The sequence below is a fragment of the Vigna unguiculata genome, chromosome 2, assembly GCF_037176805.1.
Source record: "Vigna unguiculata cultivar grain cowpea cultivar isolate G323 ecotype 2 chromosome 2, ASM3717680v1, whole genome shotgun sequence".
Taxonomy (NCBI): domain Eukaryota; kingdom Viridiplantae; phylum Streptophyta; class Magnoliopsida; order Fabales; family Fabaceae; genus Vigna; species Vigna unguiculata.
In genome coordinates this window covers 5,506,587-5,521,677 of record NC_140793.1, presented here as the reverse complement: position 1 = coordinate 5,521,677, position 15,091 = coordinate 5,506,587, and positions in this window count along the sequence as shown.

Genomic DNA, 15,091 nt, shown 5'->3' with positions numbered 1-15,091 from the left:
TCATTTGGGGGCATTTGGAGGCCTTTCCAACCCTCACATTTCAAAAACCACAAATTTCATTTTTTCACAAATCTCCCCACCAAGCCATTTAGCTATGCCGTGGTGCACCGCCAACCTTGGCCATGTGCAAAACCCTCCGAACTCAAAACTTTCGTGCACCAAGAATTTCATGGTATTCATTTGGGGGCATTTGGAGGCCTTTCCAACCCTCACATCTCAAAAACCACGAATTTCATTTTTTCACAAAACTCCCACCAAGCCTTCTAGCTATGCCGCGGTGCACCGCCAACCTTGGCCATGTGCAAAACCCTCCGAACTCAAAACTTTCGTGCACCAAGAATTTCATGGTATTCATTTGGGGGCATTTGGAGGCCTTTCCAACCCTCACATCTCAAAAACCACGAATTTCATTTTTTCACAAATCTCCCCACCAAGCCATTTAGCTATGCCGCGGTGCACCGCCAACCTTGGCCATGTGCAAAACCCTCCGAACTCAAAACTTTCGTGCACCAAGAATTTCATGGTATTCATTTGGGGGCATTTGGAGGCCTTTCCAACCCTCACATCTCAAAAACCACGAATTTCATTTTTTCACAAATCTCCCCACCAAGCCATTTAGCTATGCCGTGGTGCACCGCCAACCTTGGCCATGTGCAAAACCCTCCGAACTCAAAATTTTCGTGCACCAAGACTTTCATGGTATTCATTTGGGGACATTTGGAGGCCTTTCCAACCCTCACATCTCAAAAACCACGAATTTCATTTTTTCACAAAACTCTCCACCAAGCCTTCTAGCTATGCCGTGGTGCACCGCCAACCTTGGCCATGTGCAAAACCCTCCGAACTCAAAACTTTCGTGCACCAAGAATTTCATGGTATTCATTTGGGGGCTTTTGGAGGCCTTTCCAACCCTCACATCTCAAAAACCACAAATTTCATTTTTTCACAAATCTCCCCACCAAGCCATTTAGCTATGCCGTGGTGCACCGCCAACCTTGGCCATGTGCAAAACCCTCCGAACTCAAAACTTTCGTGCACCAAGAATTTCATGGTATTCATTTGGGGGCATTTGGAGGCCTTGCCAACCCTCACATCTCAAAAACCACGAATTTCATTTTTTCACAAATCTCCCCACCAAGCCATTTAGCTATGCCGTGGTGCACCGCCAACCTTGGCCATGTGCAAAACCCTCCGAACTCAAAACTTTCGTGCACCAAGACTTTCATGGTATTCATTTGGGGGCATTTGGACGCCTTTCCAACCCTCACATCTCAAAAACCACGAATTTCAATTTTTCACAAAACTCCCACCAAGCCTTCTAGCTATGCCGCGGTGCACCGACCAACTTGGCCATGTGCAAAACCCTCCGAACTCAAAACTTTCGTGCACCAAGAATTTCATGGTATTCATTTGGGGGCATTTGGAGGCCATTCCAACCCTCACATCTCAAAAACCACGAATTTCATTTTTTCACAAATCTCCCCACCAAGCCATTTAGCTATGCCGCGGTGCACCGCCAACCTTGGCCATGTGCAAAACCCTCCGAACTCAAAACTTTCGTGCACCAAGAATTTCATGGTATTCATTTGGGGGCATTTGGAGGCCTTGCCAACCCTCACATCTCAAAAACCACGAATTTCATTTTTTCACAAATCTCCCCACCAAGCCATTTAGCTATGCCGTGGTGCACCGCCAACCTTGGCCATGTGCAAAACCCTCCGAACTCAAAACTTTCGTGCACCAAGACTTTCATGGTATTCATTTGGGGGCATTTGGAGGCCTTTCCAACCCTCACATCTCAAAAACCACGAATTTCATTTTTTCACAAAACTCCCACCAAGCCTTCTAGCTATGCCGCGGTGCACCGACCAACTTGGCCATGTGCAAAACCCTCCGAACTCAAAACTTTCGTGCACCAAGACTTTCATGGTATTCATTTGGGAGCATTTGGAGGCCTTTCCAACCCTCACATCTCAAAAACCACGAATTTCATTTTTTCACAAAACTCCCACCAAGCCTTCTAGCTATGCCGCGGTGCACCGACCAACTTGGCCATGTGCAAAACCCTCCGAACTCAAAACTTTCGTGCACCAAGAATTTCATGGTATTCATTTGGGGGCATTTGGAGGCCATTCCAACCCTCACATCTCAAAAACCACGAATTTCATTTTTTCACAAATCTCCCCACCAAGCCATTTAGCTATGCCGCGGTGCACCGCCAACCTTGGCCATGTGCAAAACCCTCCGAACTCAAAACTTTCGTGCACCAAGAATTTCATGGTATTCATTTGGGGGCATTTGGAGGCCTTTCCAACCCTCACATCTCAAAAACCACGAATTTCATTTTTTCACAAATCTCCCCACCAAGCCATTTAGCTATGCCGTGGTGCACCGCCAACCTTGGCCATGTGCAAAACCCTCCGAACTCAAAACTTTCGTGCACCAAGAATTTCATGGTATTCATTTGGGGGCTTTTGGAGGCCTTTCCAACCCTCACATCTCAAAAACCACAAATTTCATTTTTTCACAAATCTCCCCACCAAGCCATTTAGCTATGCCGTGGTGCACCGCCAACCTTGGCCATGTGCAAAACCCTCCGAACTCAAAACTTTCGTGCACCAAGAATTTCATGGTATTCATTTGGGGGCATTTGGAGGCCTTGCCAACCCTCACATCTCAAAAACCACGAATTTCATTTTTTCACAAATCTCCCCACCAAGCCATTTAGCTATGCCGTGGTGCACCGCCAACCTTGGCCATGTGCAAAACCCTCCGAACTCAAAACTTTCGTGCACCAAGACTTTCATGGTATTCATTTGGGGGCATTTGGAGGCCTTTCCAACCCTCACATCTCAAAAACCACGAATTTCATTTTTTCACAAAACTCCCACCAAGCCTTCTAGCTATGCCGCGGTGCACCGACCAACTTGGCCATGTGCAAAACCCTCCGAACTCAAAACTTTCGTGCACCAAGAATTTCATGGTATTCATTTGGGGGCATTTGGAGGCCATTCCAACCCTCACATCTCAAAAACCACGAATTTCATTTTTTCACAAATCTCCCCACCAAGCCATTTAGCTATGCCGCGGTGCACCGCCAACCTTGGCCATGTGCAAAACCCTCCGAACTCAAAACTTTCGTGCACCAAGAATTTCATGGTATTCATTTGGGGGCATTTGGAGGCCTTTCCAACCCTCACATCTCAAAAACCACGAATTTCATTTTTTCACAAAACTCCCACCAAGCCTTCTAGCTATGCCGCGGTGCACCGCCAACCTTGGCCATGTGCAAAACCCTCCGAACTCAAAACTTTCGTGCACCAAGAATTTCATGGTATTCATTTGGGGCCATTTGGAGGCCTTTCCAACCCTCACATCTCAAAAACCACGAATTTCATTTTTTCACAAATCTCCCCACCAAGCCATTTAGCTATGCCGTGGTGCACCGCCAACCTTGGCCATGTGCAAAACCCTCCGAACTCAAAACTTTCGTGCACCAAGACTTTCATGGTATTCATTTGGGAGCATTTGGAGGCCTTTCCAACCCTCACATCTCAAAAACCACGAATTTCATTTTTTCACAAAACTCCCACCAAGCCTTCTAGCTATGCCGCGGTGCACCGACCAACTTGGCCATGTGCAAAACCCTCCGAACTCAAAACTTTCGTGCACCAAGAATTTCATGGTATTCATTTGGGGGCATTTGGAGGCCATTCCAACCCTCACATCTCAAAAACCACGAATTTCATTTTTTCACAAATCTCCCCACCAAGCCATTTAGCTATGCCGCGGTGCACCGCCAACCTTGGCCATGTGCAAAACCCTCCGAACTCAAAACTTTCGTGCACCAAGAATTTCATGGTATTCATTTGGGGGCATTTGGAGGCCTTTCCAACCCTCACATCTCAAAAACCACGAATTTCATTTTTTCACAAAACTCCCACCAAGCCTTCTAGCTATGCCGCGGTGCACCGACCAACTTGGCCATGTGCAAAACCCTCCGAACTCAAAACTTTCGTGCACCAAGAATTTCATGGTATTCATTTGGGGGCATTTGGAGGCCATTCCAACCCTCACATCTCAAAAACCACGAATTTCATTTTTTCACAAATCTCCCCACCAAGCCATTTAGCTATGCCGCGGTGCACCGCCAACCTTGGCCATGAGCAAAACCCTCCGAACTCAAAACTTTCGTGCACCAAGAATTTCATGGTATTCATTTGGGGTCATTTGGAGGCCTTTCCAACCCTCACATCTCAAAAACCACGAATTTCATTTTTTCACAAATCTCCCCACCAAGCCATTTAGCTATGCCGTGGTGCACCGCCAACCTTGGCCATGTGCAAAACCCTCCGAACTCAAAACTTTCGTGCACCAAGACTTTCATGGTACTCATTTGGGGGCATTTGGAGGCCTTTCCAACCCTCACATCTCAAAAACCACGAATTTCATTTTTTCACAAAACTCCCACCAAGCCTTCTAGCTATGCCGCGGTGCACCGACCAACTTGGCCATGTGCAAAACCCTCCGAACTCAAAACTTTCGTGCACCAAGAATTTCATGGTATTCATTTGGGGGCATTTGGAGGCCATTCCAGCCCTCACATCTCAAAAACCACGAATTTCATTTTTTCACAAATCTCCCCACCAAGCCATTTAGCTATGCCGCGGTGCACCGCCAACCTTGGCCATGTGCAAAACCCTCCGAACTCAAAACTTTCGTGCACCAAGAATTTCATGGTATTCATTTGGGGGCATTTGGAGGCCTTTCCAACCCTCACATCTCAAAAACCACGAATTTCATTTTTTCACAAATCTCCCCACCAAGCCATTTAGCTATGCCGTGGTGCACCGCCAACCTTGGCCATGTGCAAAACCCTCCGAACTCAAAATTTTCGTGCACCAAGACTTTCATGGTATTCATTTGGGGACATTTGGAGGCCTTTCCAACCCTCATATCTCAAAAACCACGAATTTCATTTTTTCACAAAACTCCACACAAACCATCTAGCTATGCCGCGGTGCACCGACCAACTTGGCCATGTGCAAAACCCTCCGAACTCAAAACTTTCGTGCACCAAGAATTTCATGGTATTCATTTGGGGACATTTGGAGGCCTTTCCAACCCTCACATCTCAAAAACCAGGAATTTCATTTTTTCACAAAACTCCCCACCAAGCCTTCTAGCTATGCCGTGGTGCACCGCCAACCTTGGCCATGTGCAAAACCCTCCGAACTCAAAACTTTCGTGCACCAAGAATTTCATGGTATTCATTTGGGGGCTTTTGGAGGCCTTTCCAACCCTCACATCTCAAAAACCACAAATTTCATTTTTTCACAAATCTCCCCACCAAGCCATTTAGCTATGCCGTGGTGCACCGCCAACCTTGGCCATGTGCAAAACCCTCCGAACTCAAAACTTTCGTGCACCAAGACTTTCATGGTATTCATTTGGGAGCATTTGGAGGCCTTTCCAACCCTCACATCTCAAAAACCACGAATTTCATTTTTTCACAAAACTCCCACCAAGCCTTCTAGCTATGCCGCGGTGCACCGACCAACTTGGCCATGTGCAAAACCCTCCGAACTCAAAACTTTCGTGCACCAAGAATTTCATGGTATTCATTTGGGGGCATTTGGAGGCCATTCCAGCCCTCACATCTCAAAAACCACGAATTTCATTTTTTCAGAAATCTCCCCACCAAGCCATTTAGCTATGCCGCGGTGCACCGCCAACCTTGGCCATGTGCAAAACCCTCCGAACTCAAAACTTTCGTGCACCAAGAATTTCATGGTATTCATTTGGGGGCATTTGGAGGCCTTTCCAACCCTCACATCTCAAAAACCACGAATTTCATTTTTTCACAAATCTCCCCACCAAGCCATTTAGCTATGCCGTGGTGCACCGCCAACCTTGGCCATGTGCAAAACCCTCCGAACTCAAAATTTTCGTGCACCAAGACTTTCATGGTATTCATTTCTGGACATTTGGAGGCCTTTCCAACCCTCATATCTCAAAAACCACGAATTTCATTTTTTCACAAAACTCCACACAAACCATCTAGCTATGCCGCGGTGCACCGACCAACTTGGCCATGTGCAAAACCCTCCGAACTCAAAACTTTCGTGCACCAAGAATTTCATGGTATTCATTTGGGGACATTTGGAGGCCTTTCCAACCCTCACATCTCAAAAACCAGGAATTTCATTTTTTCACAAAACTCCCCACCAAGCCTTCTAGCTATGCCGTGGTGCACCGCCAACCTTGGCCATGTGCAAAACCCTCCGAACTCAAAACTTTCGTGCACCAAGAATTTCATGGTATTCATTTGGGGGCATTTGGAGGCCTTTCCAACCCTCACATCTCAAAAACCACGAATTTCATTTTTTCACAACACTCCCACCAAGCCTTCTAGCTATGCCGCGGTGCACCGACCAACTTGGCCATGTGCAAAACCCTCCGAACTCAAAACTTTCGTGCACCAAGAATTTCATGGTATTCATTTGGGGGCATTTGGAGGCCATTCCAACCCTCACATCTCAAAAACCACGAATTTCATTTTTTCACAAATCTCCCCACCAAGCCATTTAGCTATGCCGCGGTGCACCGCCAACCTTGGCCATGTGCAAAACCCTCCGAACTCAAAACTTTCGTGCACCAAGAATTTCATGGTATTCATTTGGGGGCATTTGGAGGCCTTGCCAACCCTCACATCTCAAAAACCACGAATTTCATTTTTTCACAAATCTCCCCACCAAGCCATTTAGCTATGCCGTGGTGCACCGCCAACCTTGGCCATGTGCAAAACCCTCCGAACTCAAAACTTTCGTGCACCAAGAATTTCATGGTATTCATTTGGGGGCTTTTGGAGGCCTTTCCAACCCTCACATCTCAAAAACCACAAATTTCATTTTTTCACAAATCTCCCCACCAAGCCATTTAGCTATGCCGTGGTGCACCGCCAACCTTGGCCATGTGCAAAACCCTCCGAACTCAAAACTTTCGTGCACCAAGAATTTCATGGTATTCATTTGGGGGCTTTTGGAGGCCTTTCCAACCCTCACATCTCAAAAACCACAAATTTGATTTTTTCACAAATCTCCCCACCAAGCCATTTAGCTATGCCGTGGTGCACCGCCAACCTTGGCCATGTGCAAAACCCTCCGAACTCAAAACTTTCGTGCACCAAGAATTTCATGGTATTCATTTGGGGGCATTTGGAGGCCTTTCCAACCCTCACATCTCAAAAACCACGAATTTCATTTTTTCACAACACTCCCACCAAGCCTTCTAGCTATGCCGCGGTGCACCGACCAACTTGGCCATGTGCAAAACCCTCCGAACTCAAAACTTTCGTGCACCAAGAATTTCATGGTATTCATTTGGGGGCATTTGGAGGCCATTCCAACCCTCACATCTCAAAAACCACGAATTTCATTTTTTCACAAATCTCCCCACCAAGCCATTTAGCTATGCCGCGGTGCACCGCCAACCTTGGCCATGTGCAAAACCCTCCGAACTCAAAACTTTCGTGCACCAAGAATTTCATGGTATTCATTTGGGGGCATTTGGAGGCCTTGCCAACCCTCACATCTCAAAAACCACGAATTTCATTTTTTCACAAATCTCCCCACCAAGCCATTTAGCTATGCCGTGGTGCACCGCCAACCTTGGCCATGTGCAAAACCCTCCGAACTCAAAACTTTCGTGCACCAAGAATTTCATGGTATTCATTTGGGGGCATTTGGAGGCCTTGCCAACCCTCACATCTCAAAAACCACGAATTTCATTTTTTCACAAATCTCCCCACCAAGCCATTTAGCTATGCCGTGGTGCACCGCCAACCTTGGCCATGTGCAAAACCCTCCGAACTCAAAACTTTCGTGCACCAAGACTTTCATGGTATTCATTTGGGGGCATTTGGAGGCCTTTCCAACCCTCACATCTCAAAAACCACGAATTTCATTTTTTCACAAAACTCCCACCAAGCCTTCTAGCTATGCCGCGGTGCACCGACCAACTTGGCCATGTGCAAAACCCTCCGAACTCAAAACTTTCGTGCACCAAGAATTTCATGGTATTCATTTGGGGGCATTTGGAGGCCATTCCAACCCTCACATCTCAAAAACCACGAATTTCATTTTTTCACAAATCTCCCCACCAAGCCATTTAGCTATGCCGCGGTGCACCGCCAACCTTGGCCATGTGCAAAACCCTCCGAACTCAAAACTTTCGTGCACCAAGAATTTCATGGTATTCATTTGGGGGCATTTGGAGGCCTTTCCAACCCTCACATCTCAAAAACCACGAATTTCATTTTTTCACAAAACTCCCACCAAGCCTTCTAGCTATGCCGCGGTGCACCGACCAACTTGGCCATGTGCAAAACCCTCCGAACTCAAAACTTTCGTGCACCAAGAATTTCATGGTATTCATTTGGGGGCATTTGGAGGCCATTCCAACCCTCACATCTCAAAAACCACGAATTTCATTTTTTCACAAATCTCCCCACCAAGCCATTTAGCTATGCCGCGGTGCACCGCCAACCTTGGCCATGTGCAAAACCCTCCGAACTCAAAACTTTCGTGCACCAAGAATTTCATGGTATTCATTTGGGGGCTTTTGGAGGCCTTTCCAACCCTCACATCTCAAAAACCACAAATTTCATTTTTTCACAAATCTCCCCACCAAGCCATTTAGCTATGCCGTGGTGCACCGCCAACCTTGGCCATGTGCAAAACCCTCCGAACTCAAAACTTTCGTGCACCAAGACTTTCATGGTATTCATTTGGGAGCATTTGGAGGCCTTTCCAACCCTCACATCTCAAAAACCACGAATTTCATTTTTTCACAAAACTCCCACCAAGCCTTCTAGCTATGCCGCGGTGCACCGACCAACTTGGCCATGTGCAAAACCCTCCGAACTCAAAACTTTCGTGCACCAAGAATTTCATGGTATTCATTTGGGGGCATTTGGAGGCCATTCCAGCCCTCACATCTCAAAAACCACGAATTTCATTTTTTCAGAAATCTCCCCACCAAGCCATTTAGCTATGCCGCGGTGCACCGCCAACCTTGGCCATGTGCAAAACCCTCCGAACTCAAAACTTTCGTGCACCAAGAATTTCATGGTATTCATTTGGGGGCATTTGGAGGCCTTTCCAACCCTCACATCTCAAAAACCACGAATTTCATTTTTTCACAAATCTCCCCACCAAGCCATTTAGCTATGCCGTGGTGCACCGCCAACCTTGGCCATGTGCAAAACCCTCCGAACTCAAAATTTTCGTGCACCAAGACTTTCATGGTATTCATTTCTGGACATTTGGAGGCCTTTCCAACCCTCATATCTCAAAAACCACGAATTTCATTTTTTCACAAAACTCCACACAAACCATCTAGCTATGCCGCGGTGCACCGACCAACTTGGCCATGTGCAAAACCCTCCGAACTCAAAACTTTCGTGCACCAAGAATTTCATGGTATTCATTTGGGGACATTTGGAGGCCTTTCCAACCCTCACATCTCAAAAACCAGGAATTTCATTTTTTCACAAAACTCCCCACCAAGCCTTCTAGCTATGCCGTGGTGCACCGCCAACCTTGGCCATGTGCAAAACCCTCCGAACTCAAAACTTTCGTGCACCAAGAATTTCATGGTATTCATTTGGGGGCATTTGGAGGCCTTTCCAACCCTCACATCTCAAAAACCACGAATTTCATTTTTTCACAACACTCCCACCAAGCCTTCTAGCTATGCCGCGGTGCACCGACCAACTTGGCCATGTGCAAAACCCTCCGAACTCAAAACTTTCGTGCACCAAGAATTTCATGGTATTCATTTGGGGGCATTTGGAGGCCATTCCAACCCTCACATCTCAAAAACCACGAATTTCATTTTTTCACAAATCTCCCCACCAAGCCATTTAGCTATGCCGCGGTGCACCGCCAACCTTGGCCATGTGCAAAACCCTCCGAACTCAAAACTTTCGTGCACCAAGAATTTCATGGTATTCATTTGGGGGCATTTGGAGGCCTTGCCAACCCTCACATCTCAAAAACCACGAATTTCATTTTTTCACAAATCTCCCCACCAAGCCATTTAGCTATGCCGTGGTGCACCGCCAACCTTGGCCATGTGCAAAACCCTCCGAACTCAAAACTTTCGTGCACCAAGAATTTCATGGTATTCATTTGGGGGCTTTTGGAGGCCTTTCCAACCCTCACATCTCAAAAACCACAAATTTCATTTTTTCACAAATCTCCCCACCAAGCCATTTAGCTATGCCGTGGTGCACCGCCAACCTTGGCCATGTGCAAAACCCTCCGAACTCAAAACTTTCGTGCACCAAGAATTTCATGGTATTCATTTGGGGGCTTTTGGAGGCCTTTCCAACCCTCACATCTCAAAAACCACAAATTTGATTTTTTCACAAATCTCCCCACCAAGCCATTTAGCTATGCCGTGGTGCACCGCCAACCTTGGCCATGTGCAAAACCCTCCGAACTCAAAACTTTCGTGCACCAAGAATTTCATGGTATTCATTTGGGGGCATTTGGAGGCCTTTCCAACCCTCACATCTCAAAAACCACGAATTTCATTTTTTCACAACACTCCCACCAAGCCTTCTAGCTATGCCGCGGTGCACCGACCAACTTGGCCATGTGCAAAACCCTCCGAACTCAAAACTTTCGTGCACCAAGAATTTCATGGTATTCATTTGGGGGCATTTGGAGGCCATTCCAACCCTCACATCTCAAAAACCACGAATTTCATTTTTTCACAAATCTCCCCACCAAGCCATTTAGCTATGCCGCGGTGCACCGCCAACCTTGGCCATGTGCAAAACCCTCCGAACTCAAAACTTTCGTGCACCAAGAATTTCATGGTATTCATTTGGGGGCATTTGGAGGCCTTGCCAACCCTCACATCTCAAAAACCACGAATTTCATTTTTTCACAAATCTCCCCACCAAGCCATTTAGCTATGCCGTGGTGCACCGCCAACCTTGGCCATGTGCAAAACCCTCCGAACTCAAAACTTTCGTGCACCAAGAATTTCATGGTATTCATTTGGGGGCATTTGGAGGCCTTGCCAACCCTCACATCTCAAAAACCACGAATTTCATTTTTTCACAAATCTCCCCACCAAGCCATTTAGCTATGCCGTGGTGCACCGCCAACCTTGGCCATGTGCAAAACCCTCCGAACTCAAAACTTTCGTGCACCAAGACTTTCATGGTATTCATTTGGGGGCATTTGGAGGCCTTTCCAACCCTCACATCTCAAAAACCACGAATTTCATTTTTTCACAAAACTCCCACCAAGCCTTCTAGCTATGCCGCGGTGCACCGACCAACTTGGCCATGTGCAAAACCCTCCGAACTCAAAACTTTCGTGCACCAAGAATTTCATGGTATTCATTTGGGGGCATTTGGAGGCCATTCCAACCCTCACATCTCAAAAACCACGAATTTCATTTTTTCACAAATCTCCCCACCAAGCCATTTAGCTATGCCGCGGTGCACCGCCAACCTTGGCCATGTGCAAAACCCTCCGAACTCAAAACTTTCGTGCACCAAGAATTTCATGGTATTCATTTGGGGGCATTTGGAGGCCTTTCCAACCCTCACATCTCAAAAACCACGAATTTCATTTTTTCACAAAACTCCCACCAAGCCTTCTAGCTATGCCGCGGTGCACCGACCAACTTGGCCATGTGCAAAACCCTCCGAACTCAAAACTTTCGTGCACCAAGAATTTCATGGTATTCATTTGGGGGCATTTGGAGGCCATTCCAACCCTCACATCTCAAAAACCACGAATTTCATTTTTTCACAAATCTCCCCACCAAGCCATTTAGCTATGCCGCGGTGCACCGCCAACCTTGGCCATGTGCAAAACCCTCCGAACTCAAAACTTTCGTGCACCAAGAATTTCATGGTATTCATTTGGGGGCTTTTGGAGGCCTTTCCAACCCTCACATCTCAAAAACCACAAATTTCATTTTTTCACAAATCTCCCCACCAAGCCATTTAGCTATGCCGTGGTGCACCGCCAACCTTGGCCATGTGCAAAACCCTCCGAACTCAAAACTTTCGTGCACCAAGACTTTCATGGTATTCATTTGGGAGCATTTGGAGGCCTTTCCAACCCTCACATCTCAAAAACCACGAATTTCATTTTTTCACAAAACTCCCACCAAGCCTTCTAGCTATGCCGCGGTGCACCGACCAACTTGGCCATGTGCAAAACCCTCCGAACTCAAAACTTTCGTGCACCAAGAATTTCATGGTATTCATTTGGGGGCATTTGGAGGCCATTCCAGCCCTCACATCTCAAAAACCACGAATTTCATTTTTTCAGAAATCTCCCCACCAAGCCATTTAGCTATGCCGCGGTGCACCGCCAACCTTGGCCATGTGCAAAACCCTCCGAACTCAAAACTTTCGTGCACCAAGAATTTCATGGTATTCATTTGGGGGCATTTGGAGGCCTTTCCAACCCTCACATCTCAAAAACCACGAATTTCATTTTTTCACAAATCTCCCCACCAAGCCATTTAGCTATGCCGTGGTGCACCGCCAACCTTGGCCATGTGCAAAACCCTCCGAACTCAAAATTTTCGTGCACCAAGACTTTCATGGTATTCATTTCTGGACATTTGGAGGCCTTTCCAACCCTCATATCTCAAAAACCACGAATTTCATTTTTTCACAAAACTCCACACAAACCATCTAGCTATGCCGCGGTGCACCGACCAACTTGGCCATGTGCAAAACCCTCCGAACTCAAAACTTTCGTGCACCAAGAATTTCATGGTATTCATTTGGGGACATTTGGAGGCCTTTCCAACCCTCACATCTCAAAAACCAGGAATTTCATTTTTTCACAAAACTCCCCACCAAGCCTTCTAGCTATGCCGTGGTGCACCGCCAACCTTGGCCATGTGCAAAACCCTCCGAACTCAAAACTTTCGTGCACCAAGAATTTCATGGTATTCATTTGGGGGCATTTGGAGGCCTTTCCAACCCTCACATCTCAAAAACCACGAATTTCATTTTTTCACAACACTCCCACCAAGCCTTCTAGCTATGCCGCGGTGCACCGACCAACTTGGCCATGTGCAAAACCCTCCGAACTCAAAACTTTCGTGCACCAAGAATTTCATGGTATTCATTTGGGGGCATTTGGAGGCCATTCCAACCCTCACATCTCAAAAACCACGAATTTCATTTTTTCACAAATCTCCCCACCAAGCCATTTAGCTATGCCGCGGTGCACCGCCAACCTTGGCCATGTGCAAAACCCTCCGAACTCAAAACTTTCGTGCACCAAGAATTTCATGGTATTCATTTGGGGGCATTTGGAGGCCTTGCCAACCCTCACATCTCAAAAACCACGAATTTCATTTTTTCACAAATCTCCCCACCAAGCCATTTAGCTATGCCGTGGTGCACCGCCAACCTTGGCCATGTGCAAAACCCTCCGAACTCAAAACTTTCGTGCACCAAGAATTTCATGGTATTCATTTGGGGGCTTTTGGAGGCCTTTCCAACCCTCACATCTCAAAAACCACAAATTTCATTTTTTCACAAATCTCCCCACCAAGCCATTTAGCTATGCCGTGGTGCACCGCCAACCTTGGCCATGTGCAAAACCCTCCGAACTCAAAACTTTCGTGCACCAAGAATTTCATGGTATTCATTTGGGGGCTTTTGGAGGCCTTTCCAACCCTCACATCTCAAAAACCACAAATTTGATTTTTTCACAAATCTCCCCACCAAGCCATTTAGCTATGCCGTGGTGCACCGCCAACCTTGGCCATGTGCAAAACCCTCCGAACTCAAAACTTTCGTGCACCAAGAATTTCATGGTATTCATTTGGGGGCATTTGGAGGCCTTTCCAACCCTCACATCTCAAAAACCACGAATTTCATTTTTTCACAACACTCCCACCAAGCCTTCTAGCTATGCCGCGGTGCACCGACCAACTTGGCCATGTGCAAAACCCTCCGAACTCAAAACTTTCGTGCACCAAGAATTTCATGGTATTCATTTGGGGGCATTTGGAGGCCATTCCAACCCTCACATCTCAAAAACCACGAATTTCATTTTTTCACAAATCTCCCCACCAAGCCATTTAGCTATGCCGCGGTGCACCGCCAACCTTGGCCATGTGCAAAACCCTCCGAACTCAAAACTTTCGTGCACCAAGAATTTCATGGTATTCATTTGGGGGCATTTGGAGGCCTTGCCAACCCTCACATCTCAAAAACCACGAATTTCATTTTTTCACAAATCTCCCCACCAAGCCATTTAGCTATGCCGTGGTGCACCGCCAACCTTGGCCATGTGCAAAACCCTCCGAACTCAAAACTTTCGTGCACCAAGAATTTCATGGTATTCATTTGGGGGCATTTGGAGGCCTTGCCAACCCTCACATCTCAAAAACCACGAATTTCATTTTTTCACAAATCTCCCCACCAAGCCATTTAGCTATGCCGTGGTGCACCGCCAACCTTGGCCATGTGCAAAACCCTCCGAACTCAAAACTTTCGTGCACCAAGACTTTCATGGTATTCATTTGGGGGCATTTGGAGGCCTTTCCAACCCTCACATCTCAAAAACCACGAATTTCATTTTTTCACAAAACTCCCACCAAGCCTTCTAGCTATGCCGCGGTGCACCGACCAACTTGGCCATGTGCAAAACCCTCCGAACTCAAAACTTTCGTGCACCAAGAATTTCATGGTATTCATTTGGGGGCATTTGGAGGCCATTCCAACCCTCACATCTCAAAAACCACGAATTTCATTTTTTCACAAATCTCCCCACCAAGCCATTTAGCTATGCCGCGGTGCACCGCCAACCTTGGCCATGTGCAAAACCCTCCGAACTCAAAACTTTCGTGCACCAAGAATTTCATGGTATTCATTTGGGGGCATTTGGAGGCCTTTCCAACCCTCACATCTCAAAAACCACGAATTTCATTTTTTCACAAAACTCCCACCAAGCCTTCTAGCTATGCCGCGGTGCACCGACCAACTTGGCCATGTGCAAAACCCTCCGAACTCAAAACTTTCGTGCAC